This window comes from Ptychodera flava, chromosome 3, assembly GCF_041260155.1.
Source record: "Ptychodera flava strain L36383 chromosome 3, AS_Pfla_20210202, whole genome shotgun sequence".
NCBI lineage: Eukaryota > Metazoa > Hemichordata > Enteropneusta > Ptychoderidae > Ptychodera > Ptychodera flava.
This window is the reverse complement of record NC_091930.1, coordinates 20711561-20734966: the sequence shown is the minus strand read 5'-3', so window position 1 is coordinate 20734966 and position 23406 is coordinate 20711561.

Below are 23406 nucleotides of genomic sequence, written 5' to 3'. Positions count from 1 at the left end.
GAATTAATGATGTTGGCGGACATTGTAAAAACAAAGATGACGTAGATAAATTGTTGCAGGACAAATCAGAAACCAAAAAAACGCGCACTTCTAAAGGATCAATTAAATTTTGTCAAGTTGATTAGTCTAGTGCAGGGGGCAAGCAAAGAACTATTTTTGTTTTCACATCAGAAAAAAAACCCATACATCAGAAATGCTTGCAGAAACTTTACTAAAGATTATTGACTGCAGAGCCAGTCCAACTTCAGTTTCTCCTGCCGTTGATAATGACTGCATGAATAATGGTTCAACTATTGACATTGAACAAAGGCGACAGAAACTGCTGGGTTTGAAAGAAAAGTTAAAAGAAAGAGCTATTATGGAGAGATCCAAGAACACTGGACCATGTGTAAAGAGAAAAAAAAACTTCATAATTATTGTATACAGGTACACAGCTTGCGACAACGGCGCGGCATGTCCCTTTAGAAATTGAGACAATTGTCGTCTTTCATAATATACAAATTTTCAGACATTTTTGTAATTAGATAAAACATTATTTTCTCACAATACAATTTAGAACAATATGATTTTATTTTCTACTCTACTAACTCAGTGCATGGAGAAATACATTATAATTCATGAGATATTTTGATCCGAATTTATCAAAAATAGTGTCAAGGACACTATGTGCTCACATTCAGTTTGAATTGGTCCATTCAAGAAATATTTAAACCAGGAAAAACAAGAATGACAAAAGCAAATAAGGTATCAAACTTAGGTACTGGAGGTCATCTTTAGGAACATGCATATCAACTTCTATAGCAATGGGAGAAGCAGATCCTAAATACATAAGCAAATGTCAACAACAAAAAACAGAGAAGGCTTGATAAAAAGAAAAGGTGGGAGTGGGCAAAAAATGCACAAGGGATCTGGTAAAAAAGTAATGCTACATCATCAATCTTCTAGACCCTACCCCCTCCTGAATATCAAATGTTCCAACCCTTGGTATTACATAAGACCAAATGACAGGAAGTACATTTACAACCTTGGAGATTTTTTAATTAATGTCATGAGTGTTATCATTCTAATGTAAACAGCACTTAAGGTAGTTACAGATAGTGAAATGCCATACACTGTGGGCAGTGATTACAACATCTGGAATTATCCTGGATCCAAATTTCTCATCAGTTCTTGTATGTCTTACATAGAAAAGTTGCAAAATTGGTCCAAAATGAAAAAATCACCTCAGCTTTGTTTTCTGGATCAAAGTTTCCTACAAATTGATACCAAATATGACAAAATTATGTTCACAGCCTTCAAAATTGTCTCACAACATATCCTGGGTTGGTGTAGGTCATTTAAGGTCACAAACTGAGAAAATTACCTAAAATATACGAATTTTGGGGTTTCCCAACACTTTGAGCAGAAAATTTATCTAATAACATCTTTCGGGACTTTATACCAAATTACAAAGCTATCAAACAAGGGACTTTATACCAAATTACAAAGCTATCAAACAAGTAATTTTGAGATAAAGTTTTCTTGACCAAAAATGACAATATTGTCTTAAAAATACAAATTTTTATATTTCAGGACAATTTCCACATATCTAACTATTGTCATCTCTGTACGTCTGTGTATCAAATATGAAAGCTGTCTGTCCAGGGGTTTTAAAAAGGAAACACTGTTTAAGATTTTTTGACCAAAAATGACAGAATTGCTCAAAAATAGTAATTTTCCCAATTTTGTCATAATTTCAACAAATTAGAAGAGTAATACCCTTGCAAAGAGACAACCCAAATTTGAGAGCGATTGGGTTGGCGGTTTCAGAGAAGAAGAATTTTTACTGAAAATGAGGAAAATCACCAAAAAATTCAGCAAAAATACAAAATTAAGGATATCTTCACAATATTCATAAAACTGTATAAGGTTCACCTAAGGTACTTGCACACAAATTTTCAAAGCAATCAAAATGGGGTCTTGAGTTATTTATTCTTAACCATTTTTCACATTTGTAAGCTCATTTGCATAATTTTGGCAATGCAGACTTCATTTTAACAAAATCCCATCTATAGCCCAGGATGCATCCACACACCTAATACCAAGCTGAAACGTGCAGCGGTTTGTGTGTTTTGATGTTGACGGACATACTGTACGTACATACATACATACATACATACATACATACAGACACCATCGACTTCAGCCTATACGATAAACTCACATTGGTATACCAAATGTGAGCTAAAAATAGTGACAACATCACTGTTCGCTCCCATATAGTTATCAAAACAAGTCAACAATTGTATGAAACATGGACATACATATACAGACAGATTGACATACACAGACTGGCACAGAGTGATGACATTGACCCCAAGTGTGCCTTGGCCCATGGAGAGTGATAAAGATATAACAAACAGCTGAATGTAATGATAAAATAGTTAAGTATAGGCCTATACAGGCACTGAGAGTGAATATGTTACAGCAATTTGATTAGTTTCTTTTCCTTTACTACTTCTGTGATAATCTTTAAGACAATCAATCTGCAAGGCAGTTTATGTATTGACAAATATGTTATCTTTTACAAGCACACAGTAAACTGTTCTTGATTTTTCATTTACAATATTTGACATAGACTGAAATACATACCATGCAACCAATGTTTACACTTTGCCCATACACCAGATACATGGAGAAATTTCAACATACAATCATCAACTCAGAAACCCTACAGGAAAAGTAAACATTATTTCTTCCAGAACAGCTGGTGCATCCACATCTGGAACAACTTACAAACTTAACCAATTACACAAGGATGATGACGCAAGAGATAAAGCTTAAAGTTAAACTGTGGTGAACTTGACTATTCCTTTCAAATCCTTACCTAACTTGACATCTTAAACTAAAATACACTGCATGGTTAATTGCGCACAAAAATACATCGGGGTGGACCATTTGATAAGGGACGGTGTCTGGAAGATCGATGAGGTACATTATCTTTTTTATCCAATCCATTGTACATTCTTTTTTCCCCACTCTTCCACCTTTTCTTTTTGTCAAATCTTCTGGCTGAATTTTTTTATTGGCATTTGTTTGGAATTTTTTCAAAATCTGCCAGGATTTTTTTAACGCATTTCAACACCAAATACAGTTTGCCATATCAAATGCTTACTAAATCACAACATTATATACTCTTAGTTCCAGTACGTATAAAATTACCAAAAAAAATCTTAAAAATAAAAAATGAAAGATATCCCAGTAAAACTGACAGTTTCGCAAAGTTGCCCCAAAAATTCAAAATTCCGGATTTTAACTTAATTTCAATATATCTTATTAACAAAAACCCTAAGAACCGGTTTACTAAATATCAAAGCAATCAGACTGGTAAATTTTGAGTAACAAATTTTTTGACCAAAAATGAGAAAATACAAAATTGCAGATTTCATCCTAATTTTAAATATATCTAATTAACATAAACCCTAGGAACCTGTACACTAGATATCAAAGCTACCAGACCAGAAGTTTTAGGAGAACAATTTTTTGACCAAAAGAGGCAAAAATTGCCCCCCCCCCCAAAAAAAAAAACTTGCCAGTTTCAACATACCTTTAATACATTATATTGAGATTAATCTTAGATACTTGTATACCAAATATCAAAACTATCAAATCAGTAGTTTTTGGATAAAAAAAATTTTTATCAAAAATTGGGAAAATTGCCCCAAAATTACAAATATGACAATATGAATACAATTTGTACAAGCATGACTGAGGTCATCCTGAGAAACATGAATATTAAGTTTCAGAGCAATCGGATGAGCGATTTCAGAGAATAAGATTTTTTGACTAAAAACAGAAAAAATGCCCTAAAATACAAACGTGCAAATTTCATCTGAATTTTTGCACACATAATTCAGAATACCTAAAGAAATCTGCATACCAAGTTACACCAAATCTGACCAATGCTTACTGAGTTTTAGCCATTTGCAGGATTTATCCTTTTTTTCCCTCATTTGCATATTTTTGGCACTGACATGTTCATTTGAACAAATTCACATCTCCACCCCTAGGTGCACCTGTACACCAAATACTAAGACAGTAGGTGCTGCAGTTTACGAGTTTTTGATGTGGACGGACATACATACATACAGACAACATTTTTCCACCTTATACGAATACCTCCCATTTGCATATATACATATGCATATATGGGAGCTAAAAAAACGTATAAGAAATTGGAAAATTTCAGTAAATTTTGACATTTTATGCAGAATTGATGATTATAAAAGGACCATATTCAAATTTAATAGACTTTTGAAATATCTGTCATAGAAATAACTTTTGTTGTTTGATATGTTCACCAATTTCATAGCAGTTTTATTTTCAGAATCCGAGATAAGGTTTTTTAAAAATTGTCAAAAGTTGAAAATTTATCCAGTTTTTGACGGTGCCACCGGAAGGAGACAAAATATTTTGAAATTTTGACAGTCAATATTTCAAAATGTGTGCTTGTTCATCTGTCATATATTGATTTCTCTGTAAAAACAACTAAATTCTGATTAAAAACAAAGTTTAATGTTTCTATAAATAAAAAAATAAAGGTTGTTAAACATTCGTGAGACTGTGTTTTTGGCAGAAAGTTGACAAAATGCCCAAAAGTTGTCCCCCAAAAACAGTAATATTTAAATACAAAAAAATTCATAACTTGTGATCAGATGAACCAATTTTCTTCATTTTTTTTATTTTTCATCTTTCACACCACTCTTGCCAAATTCACTTTGAAAATAAGTGTGTAAACAACAGAAAAAAATGGCTTGGCCACCCTACTAAAAGTTCAGCGAGCAGTAATTATATAATGCAATTACTGTACCTACTCCGGGCTTGATATGCTGAAATGAAGCCCTAGATTTATGTTACCTATTTTCCTTTTGATCAGCTTGCCAGTTCCATTGAAACTACTGTGTATTATTGAAACGTACCTGATCAAGTTTAATGATAGGGCCGTTGGCCACCACAGCGCTGAGAGGGCAAAACTATATTGGTGATTAGCCTGTACTTTGATCGTAAGCATAGAATTTGAAGTAAAAAATTCTTCTCACATGCTGATTTAGATTTGGTTCATTTACTGATGGAGACCAACACCATATCGACTTTATCTTGTCAATTGTCCTCTGTCTTGTTTGCAGCATGGAAATGGACTAAAAGGCAAAACTATTGTTTTGCCTGAAAAACTGAAGCAAGTGGTGAGGAAGAAGTACCCTGCGGAGAGTCAGGAGTTTGAAAACCTGACCCACAAGAATGTAAGTAAAGTCTTTATTACATATTGCTAGTATTGATTCTGTGCAATGGGCTCTTTGCTGAATGAAAATTTATGGAATATTTTAGTCAAGTAGAATACACATGAATCTATAACAATTGATCAAAGTCTTTATTTTCAAGTAATAGAATAAGTGATGTAATTTCCATTCATTTCCAGGTCAATCATGTCACACTAAGAGAACTGGCCATGGCCAAGTGGCCAGGGAAATAGAAAATCTTTCAATAATTAAAAAATCATGTATTTATTGTAATTAAAAATCAATCAGTCGCAAAAATTTTAACACGATAATAATCCAATTAGCCAATCACTATCATCCAATCATTTTCAATTTAATAATTATAATTTGATTTGAAATGTAAAAATTTTTGTGAAAACATTTCATGATTTCATATATAAAATTATCAGTAATTATCAAAACATGATTAAAATTGTTTTTATTTAATCAAATATGGTCTCTCTCGTTTTTTCTTCAAATCAAACGGTTGAATTAAAATCTTTCACAGAGGTTAAAGTAATTACTATTACTATCACACAAGTATTGCATTGCTTCAACTCTGTTTTCAAATCCCTGATTTGAAAAAAATTCTACTGCATAAGGTTAAAACTCAAAAGTATTGCATTGCTTCAACATCTTCCATGGTTTTTGTTTTCAAATCCCCGAGTTGAAATAAAATTCTCCAACATGAAGTTAAACATACATACAGACGCCACCGACTCACCATATAAGCTCCTTTTGGTATTTATATACATACCAAAATTGAGTTCAAAATCAATTAAAAGTATTGCATTGCTTCAACATCTTCCATGGTTTTCGTTTTCAAATCCCTGAGTTGAAATAAAATTCTCCTACATGTAGTTAAAAATAAATTAAAAGTATTGCATTGCTTCAACATCTTCCATGTTTTTTTGTTTTCAAATCCCTGAGTTAAAATAAAATTCTCCTACTTGAAGTTAAAAATCAATTAAAAGTATTTCATTGCTTTAACATCTTCCATGGTTATTTTTTTCAAATCCATGAGCTTCCATGGTTATTTTTTTTTTCAAATCCATGAGTTGAAATAAATTGTTGACTGAACCAAATTTACCCCTTCTTCATCAGTCTCATCCCATCCATCATCATCATCATCTTCATGTGCCTGACTGCCTGTCCCTTAACCCATTGTTTCCTCTCTTCCTGCTCCATTACCCAACCTTGTTTCCTACACACTCCAAGATCTTTAGCATGTTGTGAGGCCTTCTAGTTCAAAGAGGCCTGGCGTACCTCATTTGCCTTCCTACAAGCCTCTTGGATTACTGGGCATAACAGGAAGGGACAACCTGCTATAAAGGTCAAGAATTCCATGATACGACAGACCTCTCCTGGAATTCAGCTAACTCACGTTGAGTGTAGGAGGTCAAAATTTGTGCTAACTATATAATGTAGCTTTTGGATATTTGAATTTTTGCTCTGAACTTGGTCCAAAGAGAATGGGATGCCTCTATGAAATTTGAATGACCTTCACCAATTTCAGGGTGAATAGTCTGCTCAGCAATGTGTAACATCTCATTAACTTCGATTTCATACAAAAGGGCATGAAATTCGCAGGAAAGAAACGTTTTTGACTAGTACATTTTCCCTTTACAGCTTGGATCTTTTTTCTCATCACATTTGTTACACGAACAGATAGTGAATGGATGAAATGAAATGAACAATGCCCATCCTTCCATACATGAACATTTCTACAATGGAGCTTTCCAAGCTCCTGGAGAATTTCTCAAAATTTGTTTGGGTCTTTTGCATGGTTGCCCTCCAGAATAGCACCTGAGGGGTTTACTCTTGCCTGGCAGATAAACTTATCAGACATGCAACCACAGTTTCGTGAATGCCTTTTTTGGCAAGTGCATTGCAGTTTTGCAATTGATGGATATCTCTTAGCATGGCCAGAAATGAACGCTTAAGTAGCTGACTTCATTGCAGAAAGTTTATGCAATTGATTTGTGTGAGCTCTGGTGACATGTCCACCACAAAACATCACTTTCTTCTCATCTGCAAGGAAAACACTCTTGAATGATTTCATGTTACTGGAGTCATTGTCCTGCTTTATCTCATAAAAGTCAGATATGAGTAGCCAGCCCAGTCACTGAGGGCGCCTATTCTGTAGCAATATAAACATAAGTGAAATAGTTGTGTGCAATCCTCGGTGTCTTTGTCCCAAAAACGTAAATCCAACTTAGAAATAGTTCCTTAAACATACCAACATCCATTGGATGAAAACTGTATAGTAAAATGCGCTTTTACAGAAAGCTTGGTCAGTAAATATCGAATGGAAAAACGCACCAATCGTACATGGAAGCTGCCATATTGGGAAATTATGACATCTCTGAAGGAAATCGCGCGAGATTTGGAATGATCAGTGGAGGTGCGTGACAGCAAGTAAACGACATCATTTGATCTCCCTTAAACGATGGAAGCGGAATTTCGCCCAACAGAGCCAAATTGCCGTAGTGTTTTAGGCAAGTCTGCAAAAGATGATATACTGACTCATTTATCTATCGATCTGTAACAGTAGACGAACGTCAGACGCTATGTACAGGAAAAATTAGGATATTCCCCTTCCATTGACATCGCATTTCAGCACCAATCAAATTTTCGGCGAGGGAACACTTTGCGAACAAAAGAACATTGGTAGGGCAGGCAGAACTTTCTGATTTAAATGACATTTATGATGCCATCGGAAGTACAGCGTGGAAAGTTGTACCCAAAGATGTACCCAAAAAATGAAAGCTGTGCAAGCAGGTGTGAACTATTGGCACAAAATTTTATGTTAATATTTGCAAATAATATGCAAATGAAGTCATGATAAATACAATGATGCAGAAATTGTTTTCTCACATTATATGAAGACAGCTACGTGTATGCGTGTGCACTAGTGAGTGTTGTATTGTAAGTCATACACACACACACACACTTACAGAGACACACACCCCACTAACAAAGGCATTTTCTTTATAAAACACAGTAAAATAATGTAATAGTTATAGGACAAAGGTTTTTGTGTCATAAGTATGAAGTGGTAGATGTAGAAATGTTTTTTTATGATTTTTTAGGTTTAAAACAAAATTTCATACTTCAAAAATGTTATTTTTGTACTTCACCGGGTTTGGCACCTTCAAATTTACAAATTTGACCCTGAACAAGACTTGATAGGTGGCACAGTAAGTGAGGCTACCCACAATTCTCCATGATCTGTACACACGGAGATCACTCACTGAACTGAAGCAAATTTCTTCTGTACACAGAACAACTTGGTCGATATTTCAAAATTCTGGCAACATAGTTCTCATAATCATAATTTTCTGATTTCTCACTGTGAATAATAAGATCAACTCCTTTTCCACGGAGGAGATAGCAATTTTGTAATTTTGTTGACATATATTTTTGACAGCCATACACAATATTTTCCAGGAAACTAAGGGAAGAAGTTGCATCTGTGTTGGCAAAAGAAAGGGTATTGATTTTTTTTAATGTTCGTAACAAAGGAAATTTGCATGTCTGACAGGTGGTATGATGAGACCATCTTAGTTGCTGATAACTTTATCTTGACAAGTGTACAATTTTTAGCACCTTCAAACATCAACTTCTCATTCAATTTACTCTTGAATTTTATACATAATCAATAATTTTGGAACATAGTTTAAACAAATAATCCTGAACTTAAATTGTAAGTTAAAAATTATTAAGAAACTGATAAAATTGAAAAAGCCTTTAGCCAAATATGTGTGAGTGAACAAATTAAGGAGAATTGTGGGTAGCCTCACTGTGGGTGGCAATGAAACGCATTTGCATATCAAAAGACAAATTTCCAAAAATATCATTTTGGAAATTTGTCAGAATGTTCAGCCCAAATACCACATTTTAAGTCAGCGTTTCTCACTCATTATGCCTAAAAATGCTTTCTTTTTTCAGATCCCAATACTTACGGGACCACACTTTCAGAAGAAGTTGGCTTATCCCTGTAAAACTTCACTAAAAAATTTCCACTTGGATAGCTAATATGAGGAAGAAGTGAGCATTAAAACAATGCTGTCAGAAGTTTGAAATGTGAACCAAGCTGTGCTCAGCACAGAAGAACTTTGCTCCAGTTCAATGAGTAATCTGTGAGTAATATCCCTCAAGAACAAAACAAATTGATCACGTACTGATCCGACGAAGTCGGATCCCGTGAGGAGTACGGTGCCCAGAGTACAGTGATCAAAGTTCATTGACACGGCGCGGCGGGAACAAGACGAATCTGGCTCTCGTTTGACTAGGCGGTCATAGGAACAAGTATAGCTCTCAGTATAGCCATTGTTCTAGCAGGGTCCTTCAAGTCAGATAGCTCTGGAGTACGATATATGTTTTAACACCTACGTCGGGTTTCCACGTCATAATGTACAAAAATCTATTTTGTACTTCCATGCCTAGGCCTACGTGTACGCAGACTTTGCCGTCCGACCCACATACCCAGGCATGACCTCGAGCCAGTACTGCAGCTGCACTACCGGTTGACAGAATCCTGGCCGGCTTGACGTATACGCCTATGAGCTCGGTCCGACTGCTACTGTGGCTGTGTTGGCAAACAACTCTCCTTAAATTTCAAGCTGGACGTGTGATATCACAATGTAGTCTTTGTGTCATCGGTCATCCTGCTCCAGCCTTAGTTGTCAAAACAGGATTTTAATTTTCTAGGCTGACGGCGAGTACCTCATTTCACTGCTGCAGGTGCGAATCGTCCGTCCATCCAACGTTAACGCCCGGCAGTGATAAGTCTTAGCTGGCTTCTTACCACTCAATGTCAAACCAAATTATATCAATCCGCGCCAGTTCATGCATTTTGTCCCCGTAATGTTAGTCTTAGGCACTCCCCAGTGATTGAGAATTACAAAAGCAACACTAGCAACAATATAGTTCTTTCATCGTCTGGTTGCGAAGATATTTGCCCAGTTTTGAGAGCAATACTTTACGATTTACGTTCTGTGTGTGTCTCTCTCTCTATACGGCGGAAGTATATACGGTGTTAGCCGGTGGCGGTTCCCATGACTACAGCTCCATTGCATGAGACAGCTTACTCTCAGTAGGAGTGAGCAAACCCAATCAGAGTGGAACCAGATGTTAGCCACGCAGCTTGATCAGTCCTTTTGCCTTTGGTTGGTGATATATGACAGACCCGGGGGGGAGGGTAACTCCCATAGATGGCTATACGGGAGGGTCCGCGCGAAAGGGGTCGTTTTTTGCACTGTTTGGTATCAGAAAGGGTATACTTTTCACGAGGTGTTGGTATGAGAAAGGGTCCGGTTTTAAACACAAATTGACATTTGTTAAAAAATCATGCTGTCAACACTGGAAACCATGTATCTACATCCCAGATCTACCATCAATATTTCCGATCTGTCGGTTTGACTGTTGGTACCCCTGGTACGCAAGGCGAGTGAGTCGTATCTGTATACGTATGGTATTGTATGTTGGCGGGGTAGCTTGAGTTGCTATGCGGGTCAAAGGTCAACCCCACGCCACCCTGCCAAGAGATAGCTGCGTTTCGACAACTATATAGGTATCAGAAAGGGTAGGTTTTTTCGCTCAAAAACGTGAACGTGGGAGGCTGAAAGAACATTCAGTAAGGCACACAGATGTTCCTTAAAAGTATGCAAAGTGTGTGGTTTTAAAACACGCACCTTTCACGGAGTGATGTCCCACCAGGAGATGCATGGATCTGCAAAGTTTACGTGTCCAATATGTTCAAAATCTCTTAAGTGTAAAACAGGTCTTCAGCAACATATCAGAGGTAGCCATAGCAGTAAAGATATTTGCCAAGTTTGCAATAAAAAGTTTGGAATAAAATCTTGGTATGATTCACATATGATTATGCATTCAAAAGAAAAGCAGCATCAGTGTAAGCAATGCAATTATAAAACAGCCAGAAAAAAAGACCGGTCCTGAAGAACCATGTTAAGACCCATGACACCCGAACACATAAAAAGGTTGCTGTGGGCCACAGCAACCTTTTTATGTGAGCGTTGTGGCAAGAGCTTCAAACACAAACACAATTTGACTGCCCATAGAAAAAGAAAACAAAACAAATGTTTGGAAAGCATCAATCAGCTATGGAATGATGTCTGTGTTATAAAGTGTTTTAGTTTTTGTTTCAATAATAAAGTAATAAAAAGGTGGTAAGCACTATATCCTGCAGAAAGAGATCTATCGTGCCATAACCATGATCACTGACACACACACACACACATAAACACAAAGTAAATAAGGCAAGTCAGAACAATGGTTGTTTTATTGCAGTAAAAGGCATCCTTGCATTTTACATCACGTACCTCATTTGTTACATATAGTTTTCTTTATCAATGCAAATTATTTGTCCATTGCAGTTATTTATAGTGCCACACTGTTCTATTGTACTGTTCAATTCTAAGTAAGCCAATGAGTTTTGCTACTTTTCTTGAAGTCTTGATTAAATTAACAGTAATAGAACAGAATCGGCCAACGAAACTTGATCTGAGTATTCTCGAGACATTTTGTCATTGGATGGGGCATATTTGAAGTATAGACTTTCATCTGATAAGTAGTTTATCGGTGAAATATCACTTACCGGGCGCGGAGTTTCTGTCATCATCAGCCGTCGCCATCTTGAAAACACGCCCTCATGTGGCCAATGAGCACTATTTTAGTGGTCTACAGTGTGGTTCTACAGGGTCCGCTATGGGATCCAGTTGTCAACCGCGGGATTTTTCCGGTCCACGGTTGGTTTCCAGTGGTCGACAGGGTGGTTTCTATTCCCTACCCCTATTTCATTCCTACCCCTGAAAGGTAAATTACTAATCTGTGGACGCTGGACACATCACCAGATTATCACCGGATTAACTTTGACAAAATCAACAACGGACGCACCAGCAAGGTATAACTGAAGGTATAACTTGTAAAGACGGTTTCTGTGGACACGGCTTTTGAGAGTTTCTCCCCTTTCTTCAGTTATACCTTGCTGATGGGTTCGTTGTTGACTTTGCCAAAGTTAATCCTGTGATAATCTGGTGACAGCGTCCACAGATTAGTAATTTACCCTTGCTTGCTTTGGCCCATTAGCGCTGCACCTATTACCTGATGCGTTTGATTGCCTAATGGGCCATTTGCAAGCAAGGGTAAATTACTAAAGCGCAAACGGCAGCGAATCTGTTTCATGATTCGTTTTTTGCTTGTCAGAGGGCGCTGTCAGCCGTGTAGCTAGGCATGAGCACCTGACGTGTGCTTCAGGACAAATGGTTTTAGATACCCTGTTACAATTTAATTTTTAGACCCGTTTTAACGAAGTCCAGAAACATCTCTGAAGGCATACGGCACTTCAGATCTATCAGAAGTAAACGATCGTTAGATTTACCGGATTTGAAAGACATGTATTTAAATTCTATTATGCACTACTATTGTCCAAAAATCTAATAGTTGCATGTCATATTTGGCGCATGCACATTAAAAAATTGTTCTGTGCGTCTACTTGTACAGCAATCTGAGCAGTTTTCAATTTGTCCTTGTAGAGGCAATAATTTTTAACATTTTTCTGATATTTGCAGTTTTGCAAAAATTTCTTTTTGCACGTGGACCTCAATTCGTGGCAAAACGCGTCCAACAGTTTTTGATACAAAGAAATGAAAACAAGAAAACTGCCATTACATACTGTTTTTCGGCTTTTGTTGAAGAAGTGAACAGTAAAAATGTAAGTTCCTTTTTCATGCTTTTGCTTTTCTCTCCTGTATACCTATTAACGAAACAGGGAGCCCTACTTTCTACAGAGTGGTCTAAAAGCGTCCATTCAGTTTACGAATTTTACAATAAAACTACAATTGTACGGTGGCTTAATGCGGCCACAGGTGGGAATTTTTATTTCATACCTGTAATAAATTTATTTCATGCCTGTAATTTTTGTCATACCTGTAACTTTCTTCATACCTGTAATTTTTTTCATACCTGTAATTTTTATTTCATGCCAGTAATTTGTTTTAGTTTTGTGACCTTTGAACCCACTGATTGCCTCGTTCATCCTTGGTCAAAAGCTGTCATTTCGCCAAAAATTTAGCACTTTTGAATCCAACAAGAATCTTTATCTACATGCACCACTCAAACACACTCGGAATCGACTCACTTCATGCCTGCAATGGAAAAGTTGCTGAAAAGGGGTGATGACGACAGCTCATGATATAGGTCTTGTGGCAGCCATCGACTATGTAGCACGGTGCGGAAAACAAGAGTTGTCAGCGTGAAGTGAATAAAACAACGATTCTGAGGGCAACTGAGTAGAGCATGTAAATAGGGATATTTGTTGGGTTCAACAATGCCATATTTGAGGCGAAAGTAGGCTTTTGTTTGACCAAGGCTGACAGCAAACAGTAGCAGTAGGTTTAGCTGTGGAAACACAGCTATCTGTGGCGGGGTAACGTGCGTCAATTATGTGGGTCATCCAATGAAAGGTCAACCCCGCCACGGATATCCGAAAAAAAATACAGGCATGAGAAAAATACAGGCATGAAATAAAAATCACATGCATGAAAAAAAGTACATTTATGAAAAAAAATTACAGGTATGAAAAATAAATTACAGGCCTGAAAAAATTACAGTCATCAAATAGAAATTACAGGTATGAAATGAAATAATTACAGATATGAAATAAAACATAACACCTATGGCCTCATTAATCCACTGTACAATTGACAGTTGCAGAGATATTTTAGTTTCTTTTTTATTTCCGTTCTTCTCTTTTGGCTACTTCGCGGCAAATGCAAATAGCAATTATAGTTGTCACACTCGACAGTGCACAAAATGAAATGTAGCTACTTTAAGTATCAATCAGTAAAATGATTTGTGTTTGTGTGGATACCTTTCCGTTTATTTTGACTGTGACTCTCTCCTTAATCCGACTTAAACTAAGTTACATGTTGCCAGATGGAAGAAACTCGCGCCAAGTTTCCCGCCAAAGGCGATGCAGACAAACATCGGATTCGGTTTTCGGTTCGAGGGACTGAACGGAACTTTACGATTCCTCCTATATTTTCTACTATTTCGAGTCATTTAAAGTTCCATTATCTGTATCTTCTGGCGATTTTTCCGTTAGTTTTGATTGAAATGATCACTGGCTCATGTTGAAGAGTCTGTCAAATAACAGAGAATCGCATATTATTCGGAAACATTACGTGCCCGACAACTAAATAACATGTGATTTTACAACGAAAATTTCAATTTTTGTCCGGACAGAAATACAAACTGTTGACACGCGGATTCCGACGTAGGCATTCTTCTGCACCTGCTCGAGCCATTTACAGCAATTTAAAAATAAATATTCATTACTTATGCCCGGTACTTACGTCGTAGTCCATTGTCCGAACACGTTGCGTAGCCAGATGTCTGGCAATCCACGACGCAATGTTGTTTTGATCCCGCAATATAGGTGAACTTGTACATCTCGCGTAATCGCGGCGTCACCATATCTGCGTTCTCCCCAGCACGCTGAGCATGCCAGACCATAGGCGGCCCATACATATTGATAAGCTTATTATTGAGTTTTTCTCAGTTTTCTCTGTCACTGTCAGCCCCTCTCCTTTTCTTCATGCTCTGACTGATCGTAGTAAATAAAATAAATGACTATATAGCCTAACCTATAGCCTCTTGACTCTTTATTCATTTTACACTCCATTACAAGGACGTATATCTCTCATACACACATGCTGTAATTGATTAGTCAACACAACTAATTATGCTAATCCGTGGACTTATCAGAGGTTGGTCAACATCGGAAAGATAGTGATGTTAATGAAAAAGGGGAAGGTATGAAGATCTTGGGAAACATGTCCCGAGGACGTCCGTAAACCTAGTGGACGCTTATATATTCATGATATGCGCAAACAAACACTGCTCATTATTCAAAAATAAACGGGAAGTTAGATCGAAAGGAACACTGGAAACGCGCATGCTTTTTGTTGCCAAGCGCCAAATTCTAACATAACTAAGCAGACATGGTCCTGCTCCATGTAACAAATGCCACCCAGAAAGTATCGACCGACCAAGCAGAAAAAGATCGCCGGAGTTGCCGTTTCATGAGTTTTTCAACAAAATTATATAGATGTATGTTTCACGTCGTCGTTTTCTGGGAGTGTATATACCAAGTATAATTTACAAACCGCGTCGTGATTCAAGGCACAATGGTGACACATTAGCAGGAGCACACACTGGAGAATTTTGGCCAGCACTGTGAATTTTTTAAACCAGTCACCTTCATTTCTCTGCACTCGCTATTAACTCCATGTCTACCGGTAACATATCGTTATTTTCTGTCTCAAAGTACGTACCAGCAACAGGCCTTTGACGTCAAAGTCGGTTATTTTCTGGTGTACGGTAGCAACCAAGCTCATGACTAGAATGACTGTACGGCGTCAAAGAGTTAATGTCGCCGGTTACTTTTTTCGCATAGTAAAAGAGAGTTGGTCGCTACATAGAGCTAGTTTCTAGCTCCATGGTCGCTACTAGTCTAAGGAATTCATCGATTTTCAATCGTGCCTTATGCAGTGTTAGTGCACAAAATTCCCGAAAGAAGAGGCGCACGGGCTATAAAACTTCGTTTATACTGTTAGGCTAGCTTTGGGTCCATATTTTGCACCCAAATTGCCAACACTCATCCACAACATGGTTATTAGGAGCCTACCACTACCAGAAATCCGCTCGAAAATCACCAAGCTATCGCCGTTTTTCCAGCTTTTTCCGACATGGCTACTCGCAGACCGTTCTTTTTCTGGCGTACTTGTAAGCGATTGACGAGGCTCAGTGTAGCCCGTCTCTAAAAGTCACCTGAGCGGTGACCTCGCAACATCGAAACACAAACTGACATCACCGATGATGTCGGCCACTACGTTAAGAAGCCTGTGAGAATTTTTACCAGCACTGTGAATTTTTTAAACCAGTCACCGTCATTTCTATTCACTCGCTAATATTATATAGGGCTCAGCCTTGGTGTCGCGCCAGGGGTTAAGATTGGCAATGTTATTTGTATTGATTCATGATGAACTGTAATTGTTACTTCATAAACGTTCATATGACAACTATGCCCAGTTTCCCTCTGATGAAAGCAGTTCACGTACGTACGTACACGACGTCAAACCCTGCAGCAGCGCACTGGCAGGTATAGATTTTCTGTAGCGTGTAAAAATTTTGGACAAAAATTGGCAATTTTTACAATGATAACAGCCTATTGCGTTAAACAAGGGACGTATTATGCAATCATTATCATTGCAATGGTGACCGCACTGCCCAACTTCCACTTGCAAGCTGAAAACTATAGCGTTCCGTCTAAAAACTGGCAATTTCTGAATCTAATTATTTACACAGGGGGCGCTCTTCTATAATTCAATCCCGCATTCTTTGCGTATGCCCCCGTTCATATGCACGACAGTTTTCTCCCTTTATCTATATTAACGATATTTTGTAACAGCGACAAGGTGCATAATAACATTTACTGTCTAATAAAAGAGGTATATTTTATAAAATGAATGTTATATAATAGTAATTTGTTTCGTTTTTGTTTATTTACGAGTACTCAAAAAAAAAACATGGCGGCGCCCATGGAAGAAGGGTCACGTGAAGAAGGGTACACTTCCGGTTACTCGCATAGTATATTATGAATAAGCGCATGCGTAGTCAGTAAGCCGCTGGCGCGACTATTATCTCCATGTCTGCCGGTGACATATCGATATGGAGAAGTTTAGTTACACGTAATTACGTTCCATCATCAGCTGATCAGTGATAACCATACGTCGCGTACGTGTAGAACATACGTTCGGAACGGCAAACAACACCTCTACACATACAAAATGTAGTCATAATTACGTGTAGTATTTTTTAGATATTCTTGATTATTTCCGCGAATTTAGACAAGAAACCTTGTAAACTATCATGGAAAACATCGTTGATATCATAATATTTCGTAGAGTTTGCACCAGCGCAAGAAGTACTTGCTATATGATTTCCTTACATGAACGAAATGTTTCTTAAACTTAAACGAATTTCCAATGTTTGTGAGAAAAAATACAGCAAAATTATCGAGAACGCACAGCAGACATTAGGCAGGCCACCGTCCCTCCACCCACGGACGGTGGGCAGACAAAACCTTAGCAACACCACCCGATTGAGAGAACCACGCTTAACCACACGAACTTTGACCCTAGTCAAAATCAGGCCTGTCCCTGGGAAATATGTTTACAAGTTTGCCCACATATAAACAACGTAAAGGTCAAAGGTTTCAACTTCCGACTTCCTGCTTTACGGACGTCCTCATGCCATGAACTGCAGGCAAGGCACTGGCAGGGTTTGCACTGTTCGCGACCATTTAAACGTTTGAAATTAGAGTAGCTGACTCTCCTCGGCCATCGAAATACATTGGCTGCAGTAGATTTTGGATAAATGGTCATGACTGGCCGCAATTTGGTAATTTCTGGACACATTTCAGGAGAGCTTCTTACCTTCCCGTTTTAGTAACCATTCCTATCTTTCGCGATGTTGACCAACCCGTAAAATCCCTGATAAGTCCACGGATTAGCATAATTAGTTGTGTTGACTAATTAATTACAGCATGTGTGTATGAGAGATATACGTCCTTGTAATGGAGTGTAAAATAAATAAAGAGTTACAGAGGCTAGGTTATGTTATATAAACCATTTATTTTATTTATTCCGATCATTCAGAGCATGAAGAATGATAGAGAAAAACACTGAAAAACTCAGTAGTACTTATTGGGTCGCCTGTGGCCAGACGTCAACAAACGAGCTCGGAAGGGCAACACGTTTGGACAAAAATTAGCAGTTTTGTGCGGCTATAACATCACTAATCATGTTTGTTTCTTCGTAAAAGAACATTTTGCAACAAATATGAGCCTCCAACATGGAATTTTCCGGGGTAAAAAATGGTCAAAAGTTACAAATAATGGCCCTTTAATGCCCTATTTGTCATTAAAAATCCGTGGCAAAACGTGTCCAACGGTTTTCCTTTGATCTCGTTTTCAAATGTAAAAAGGAATAAAGACACTTTTTATGTTTTTCATTAAGAGGTAATCAAAAGATAATTGGTCTTAAGCCCGTTTTCATTAGGTTTTTACTCATTCCGAAAAATTTATAACATAATTAGGGTACCCCTCTCACCAAATGGGGTCTAATTGCGTCCATTCGTTTCATCGTGACAGCCTGTTAACCCTTTCACCACGATGGTTTGTCCCAAATCCATTGTTTTCTATGGTAAAGTTGGACCTGTATACAGGAAACTGGGGGTGAAAGGGTTAAGTACTAAAAGCACTAGACACTCCAAACAAAAATGTTCGAGTGTCTATGCCTAGGGAAAGGAAAACATGAAAATGTGGTGTTTTTGTGTTTTCATTTTCAAATAATCTTTTTCTCTTTCAGTCTTAAAGTATGCGCGTTCTATCCAAAGTACATGAACTGTACGCACATATAATTACTTAGGTTTACTACAATGTAACAATTAATTGCCGAACTTGTTATATTCGTTCAAATAATTCGCGCCACTTTTGTTTACGCAGACATTGTGCTACTTAAGGTGAAGGGCGACGAATTCGGACGCGCACACGCTTTAGAACGTTTCTGCGCAGATTTAACTCCAGCCTGCCGCAAATGGGTTAATTTGTAGCGCATGTATTTAACATCACCTGTCATTGTTGAAATTGCGCTTTTACCTAAATTTTTGACCCAGTGTCTTAGAAATACATGTGACCTATAACCTTGTCATATTTTGACCCCCTAGGAAGCTGGTTTTTATTCAATATGAGCGAAAAATTAACATTTCTCTCCCATTTATATGGCGCAAATTACCCATTCACCTGGAGATATTGTAAAAAGTAGCGTGGTGACACCCTTTTATTAAAAGTGTAAACTAAATGGTATTATGTCAGGAGTTTATTCGCCAAGTTTGGTCAAAATGACACCATTCAAAGCGACAGGAAGAAAAGTTCGAAAATTATATAGTGACATAATTTCGATATTGTCATTTTGTAATCGATACTTATGTTAAAATTTCTTCACAAACATCATGAAAACTATACATTCAATAAATATGGATCTTAAGTCTTGGTATTTATTAAAATTAACTCATTTGCTAAGCGTTTTATAATTGCTTTCTTTAGTTTAAGTGAATTATATCATTTTTATTTATTTCTAACGACGCCATTTTAACGTCCGTTTCCATGGAAACAAGCGTGGTGACCCCCATTTTTTATTTCATTTTTGCACTTGCACAACTTCCAAGAATATTTGTACAAAGTTTCAAGAAAATGACACCACAACTTAATTTTGACGTAATTCGTAGTACTTCACCTTAAAATTGAGCTCCCGCCAAATTGAAAAAAAAAATAAGCACCGTTTTCAACAGATTGCAAAATGTGGTATGATGGATGGGGTTGACCCAAAGCTTGTTCGCGAACTCGTTGAAGTGAAAAATTTATCACATAACCAGATAAGTAGCTTTTAAATGATCGATTTCCTAACCAACGAGGGTTTTCGAAGCGCTCTGTCAGACAATTTTGCGAGGAGCATAATATCCACAAACTAGAAGATGAAAAACTTGATGAAATTGTTCGGGCGGCTATTTTTGAAGTGGGACCTACTTATGGAAGGAAGATGATGAATGGCTATCTAAGAATTCGGGGCCTTAAAGTCAGCAGAAATCGGGTCTTACAATCTTTGAAGCGTGCCGATCCCTATAATCACCGCAGGAGACGTCAGGACACAGTAAGAACTGTAAATCCAGTAGAATACTTTGCCCCCTATTTTGGCCATAAGCTGCATCTGGACCAAAATGAGAAGTTGGTGATGTATGGAGTCACAGTTGTTTTGTTCTCGGATGGTTGCAGCAGAAAAATAGTTAGCTATACAATTATGCCGATAAAGAATAACGTGGTTATATACGAGGAATTTAGGAGAGTGACACTCCGGTATGTTGTCTGGGGGTATGCTGAGGGCAGACCATGGACACGAGTTTTATTTTACCCTTTTTGTTCAGCAGTTCCTTCGACATTTCAGAAGATATCAAGATTGTCCCCATATGTCCAGACACCTACACAAAACTTGCAGGCTAATGTGCAGCGCTGAATAAGATCTGACCCAATTGGGTAGCTGAATCTGACCAATATAATGAAAACAATACAAATAGACTCCCTAAGTGGCTGTGAATAGTGAAAATGGACCAATCAGAGAAAGAGCTTATTCAAGCTGCACATCAGCAGAAACTTGCCAGCGGAGCGAAAATGGCCTGAAGTCAATCAACGGGTGATATTTCCTCTTAAGGCAGTGCTGAATTACCTGCAACAACAGCTAGTCTTCAACATGATGACCCCGATGCACAGATATTGTGTTTCTTATGGTCGACGTTGAAATACGTAGACTAATCGATGCTTGGAATTCTCATCCCTTTGAAGGTAAGTACATGTACCGCGGTTTGTGCAGTGACAGCGCATGTAATTATCCACCGGCCAGGCTATTTTTAAGTTCTGATACACAGAAAACTTTGTCTTCCCACCAATGTGTGACAGCCCTCCATTGCAAAAAGTTTTCGTTTTCCTGATGTTTGTTGTACTTGGGCCTCAGCCCAAGTACATTTGTTTTCATTCCGTGGGAAAAAACTCTGTAAGGTATAACCATTTCTTGCTGAGACCAGGGAGGGCAAAATGTCTTGGCTTCATCTTTCTTGGCATAATAAATGGCGTAATGATGTTAACTGAATGGAAGTGCTGCTCTCAGCCAGTCTTGAATAAGTGAGATGTGAATATAAATGCTTCTCTATCTGAGTTTTTGCCACAAAATCTTCTGAATATAATCGAAATGTGCATCGAAATGCAACAATTAATGCACCCTCCGTTTCCTAGACGATGGCACGACCCTTGCTACACCCACTGGACGAGCCGAAGTGGGAGGGGTAATTTCAGTTTGGTCGAACAGGAGGGCTCGAGACCAGAATTTAACATTTAAACTTGAAACATGTTTAATCACTGACAAGATGTGGATTAGTGTTAATCAAAGTGAAAGTTTGAAAAGGAAAGGTTTTATATCCCGGACACAATGAAAAACATAACGACTGGAAACTGTACCCCCAGTTGAGAATAGTAATGCCCACAGCGATGGAGAACACTTATCCTTGAGCTGAGAAAACCAGACCATCATTTCGAAATAGAGCTGCAGATTCGAGAAGCTCGTTCGAAATAGCTAGGTACACCCCATAAAGGGGTGGTTTTGAGTCTTGAGGGCAAATTTCGCCTCCTTCATTTAGAAATCGTACGTTTGTTTTTCCAGGGGAACACATCATTTGACACAAAATTTGCATGTAAAGGGGTCGCCAGTAAGCGCGTGGTCAAATCTGGCATAAGAAACAATATGAAATGTTGGGTAAAGCCAGTCCAAAATAAACTGATTTGAACTTTTGTGTTTTGTAATTTATACCACTGCAGTAACATTACCTTTTTGACAACATCACACAATGTAACATGTTTTGAAACTGAATACTCCGACGTATTCTGTGTCTCCTTTGCTAAAAATACGGTATGCCGATTACCATGTAAGGAGATGATGACATCAAGACAGATTTGTAGTGCATTTGGTCTTGCATGGTGCACGAAGTTTTGTCGAGGTAGCTTGTGTATTTATTTCCTAAATGGGAGAAATTAGGGTCGATCTAAAAGAAGGCCGAAGAATGTTATGATACTCTAAGCGAGCTGAACTCAAATGCGAATGGTTGGATAATTTGGAGGATGTCTAGAATGATCTCGTCTCATTAAGATTATTTGGCGGTCAGTATTGAATTTCAACTGCGTCACAAGTTTGCGAAATGAGTATTCCGTCGAACGGTCAACGAACGATGTTTTAGAAATCTGGAGACATGGCACATCGCAGTTTTATTTTAGTATTTTATATTTTACAAAAGATGTAAGAAGCAATGATTTTGTCGAAAATTCTGAAAAAAATATAGGAAGATTTGATCCCGAACACATTTTCACTTGGGGTCAACATGGGGTCGCAGCCATGTTGCCTCAAAACTTATTTCTGTCTGCACTCAAAACTCAAAAATGTCGGAGATGAACCTGAAAAATCGATGTAATTTTGTCAAACTTCGGCGAAATTTCAGCTATAGACAAGATTTCATCTAGGTAAGGTAACTTTACTGAAATTTGATCGACAAATAATCCTGAGCTTGAACGTGACAGCACGCCTTCTCCAGGGAAGTCATGCATCCAGCTGCCCATATGACCAGGTTTATGAGATTGTTTTTCAAGCGACGGCGGCAGACCGTACGGGGATCTGGATATGAACCTACCGCCGGTGTAGCTGTAACAACTGTTGCGTTGTTTTTAATCCCCACGGACGAAGTCCGGGCGGACTTATAGGTTTGGTCATGTCCGTGCGTCCGTTCACACAGATATCTCAGACATGCCCTGGTCAATTTCTTTCAAACTTTGCACAAGAATAGTACCCAACCCCATACAGATGCACGTCGATTTGTTTCACAATGCTATCAAATTTGGCCGTGTTAGAGGACTTTTTAGTTTACACCTCCATAGACTCCCATGTATAAGGCAGTTCTCCATAGACTCCCATGTATAAGGCCAAGAAAAATAAAAAATTAGTTTCTCATCGTACTCATATTGCCTAAAGGATGCAGTGACACAGTTTTTTGTCCCCACGGATAAAGTCCAGGGGGCTTATAGATTGGGTCATATCCGTCCGTGAGTCCATCAGTGAGTCCATCGGTTCACACAGATATCTGAGACATTTTGACAAAATATCATGTGACCTTGGTGACCTTTGACCTCAAATATACATTATTGTCCATAACTCAGTAACCACAAGTGCTAAACCTTTCATATTTGGTATGATGGGACACCTAATGAAACCACATATTGTACCTCATTAATTATGCGCATATCTAATTTTAAGCGAGCCAATAGAGCTAGAGGTCTGATTTTTGGTATATAAGGATAAGTTAACAATACAATTTGTTTGACAAAACATCACGTGACCTCAATGACCTTGTCCACAACTCAGTAACCACAAGTGCT